We start from the raw sequence: 2738 nt of genomic DNA, 5'->3' as shown, positions 1-2738 counted from the left end.
AAGTCATATCTCTCGATTCCTCTGGTGCTCAATTCTAAATTCACTGCCTCCCTTCTTTTGCTGGGGGTCTCTGATCCAGCTTGCTCTGCTGCTTGTTGAACTGCATCCCGGAGGCGCAACGGCCGCACAGAGCTAGCTAGAGTCAGCCCCTTTGCCTTGCTTCAAAGTCATGGATGCCACCCAGTCCTGGCTACTAAAGTATCATTGAACAAGAGGTCCATTGCTGCCATTTTGGCTCAGGGTCCCAGAATTTCTGCTACACTATTAGGATCTCCTCAAGGGTCTGAAGTTGACCCAAAGTTGTTGAGAGCCTTCATTCATCTAACACCTACTTTTTAAGTGCTTCCTGAATACCAAGTACTTCACCAGGCATACCTCGGGGACACTGGGGGTTCAGTTCCGGACCACCGCGATAAAGCAAACATAGCAATAAAGTGAGTCAGATGGCTTTTTCGGTTTCCCGGTGCATATAAAAGTTATGTTTACACTATACTGTAGTTCTAGTAAGCGTGCAATAACATTATGTCTAAAAAACTATGTGCATACCTTAATTTTATTTTTTATTTTTTTTGCTGCTTTTCCAACTTTATTTAGAAAAACAAATCCAGGTCCCAGTGCCCCAGTGCCCTCCTCCAGCCCAGCCATAATTTAAATAACTTAGAGACAGAGGTGGGGTCAGGTGGGGAGTGGGTGGGAGAGGGAGGGAGGAGAGCCCACTACAGCCGCTGCAGCGCCCGCTTCTTGTCCATCTTTTTCTTGCCTGCCAGCTTCTTATCATGCTCACCTGCGTGCTTCTTGGCCATCGGCCCCTCGGCCCCTCCCCGGGCGTCCAGGAGCCATGGCGTCGGCGGTGGTGGCCGCAGCCCCGCTGGCCGGGGACCGCCGGCCCCGGCCCTCCCGCCGCTGGGCCCGCCTGCGCCCCGGGGATCTCTGCGAGCAGGCGCGCGCGCCGCCCGCCTCCTCCTTGAGGGCAGACGCGGGGTTAGGGTGGATCAGCAGGCACCTGATGGTCAGCAGCACGTGCCAGATGCCCGGCTCAGCTGTCCAGCCCGTCTTGAGCACGTTGACGCAGATCTCACCGTTGGCGCCCACATTTGGGTGGAAGATCTCGGTCAGGCAGTAGCCCTTGTGTGGGGAGGCAGGGAAGTCCTTCCCCAGCAGGAGTTTCATGCGGAACAGGTCTGCGGCGTATGGGGTCCCCTCAGGGCCCTCGATGGTGACCTGCAGGTCAGTGAGGCCCTCCTCGTTGGGAAAGACCTTGATGCCATCAGGTGGCTCAGCTGTCAGTGTCGTTGCCTCCTTGTACACCAGGCGGATGATGTGGGCGGGGCAGGTTCACGACTGCTGCCGGCCAGGGGCGGGTCCCACTGGCCCCCTTTCTGCGCCCTCCGGCCGCCGGCTGGGGTGGGGGCGGGGGGGGGCGCCCAACCGCTGCCGCTGTGGCCCTAACGGGGCCCCGGTGGCCCTGCTCTGCTCCCCGCTCCCTCCGAGGCCCGCAGTGAACCTTGCCGTCTGCAGCTCCTCCCACCACCCGCCCACTGGTGCCCGGCCCGCACTAAAGTACATACCTTAATTTAAAAATACTTTATTGCTAAAATATGCTAGCCATCCTCCGAGCCTTCAGCAAGTCGTAATTTTTTTTGCAGTAGTAACATCAGTGATCACTGATCCCAGATATAATAATGATGAAACAGTTTGAAATATTGTGATAATCACCAAAATGTGACACAAAGACATGAAGTGAGCAAATACTGTTGGAAAAAAATGGTGCCTATAGAGTTGCTCAATACAGCGTTGCCACAAACCTTCAATTTGTTTAAAAAACAAAAACCACAGTACCTGCATACAAAACGCAATAAAGCGAGGTATGCCTGTACATGTAGCTTTTCCTGCTGGGACTTAAGCACCAGAAAATCCACAAGAATGGCTGTATTTCTGAGATACACACATGGGCAAGGTCTTCAAAATAAAAACAGAACCATGGCACCAAGGTCAGGCTAGGTTTGAATTTTCATAAGCTCTCCTGGGGAAATAGATGGAGGAACCAGGATGGAAAGCCAAAAAATCCATAGGCAACCTCTACAACAAAATTGGCAAGGAGAAATCCCATGAACACCCAGATATGAGCGGGCGAGGACGAGCAGCCAGTAGTATTAGGCCTGTGTAGTATCAGCAACTGTGCCAGAGGGAGCGCAGACAAGACCAAGTTGCTTCTGATGGCTGGAGCAGCTAGAGACCCTTCAAACCACCAGCAGGTGCTGGCCTGAAAGCGTGACAGGCCAACGTGAAGGAGCAGTGATGCTGGGAGGGGTCTCAGCAGACCCTGAATAGCAGGGGAAGGTGCCCTGGAGCAGTCTAGACCTCACAACTGTTGAAACTCACAAATGAGAGTTCCTTTTCAGGACGGAACCGCACACAGAGGAGGGACTACTGTTTGGAGTCTTCAAACTGAGAAGGACTGTGACAGCGGGGGCAAAAGAGAGATAAAGTCTAGAATTCTGCGTGGCTCAAGATGGAAGCCACTATCCATATATGGTTTTTGACATTTAAGCTAACTAAAATTAAATTTAAATATTTAGTTCTTTTGCTGCATTTGTCATGTTTCAAATCCTTTTGTTTATTCATTTTTAATTAATTTTTAAAAATTTTTATCCAGTTTTTAAAGGTTACTTTCTATTTATAGTTATTCTAAAATGTTGGCTATGTTGTACCCTACATTCTTGAGGCTGTCTTACAGC

The 2738-nt window shown here is 51.2% G+C and overlaps 1 pseudogene across 1 annotated transcript; it reads right to left on the bottom strand.

Moving 5' to 3' along the window:
* Nucleotides 1–716: 716 nt before the first annotated feature.
* Nucleotides 717–1323, bottom strand: LOC309960208 (ubiquitin-conjugating enzyme E2 S-like; annotated as a pseudogene). The gene has a single exon. The product of its transcript is annotated as a ubiquitin-conjugating enzyme E2 S-like (transcript).
* Nucleotides 1324–2738: the final 1415 nt, after the last annotated feature.

The sequence above is a fragment of the Leucopleurus acutus genome, assembly GCF_964270905.1.
Source record: "Leucopleurus acutus genome assembly, chromosome: 1".
Classification (NCBI taxonomy): Eukaryota; Metazoa; Chordata; class Mammalia; order Artiodactyla; family Delphinidae; genus Leucopleurus; species Leucopleurus acutus.
This window is presented reverse-complemented; position numbering and strand designations above follow the sequence as displayed.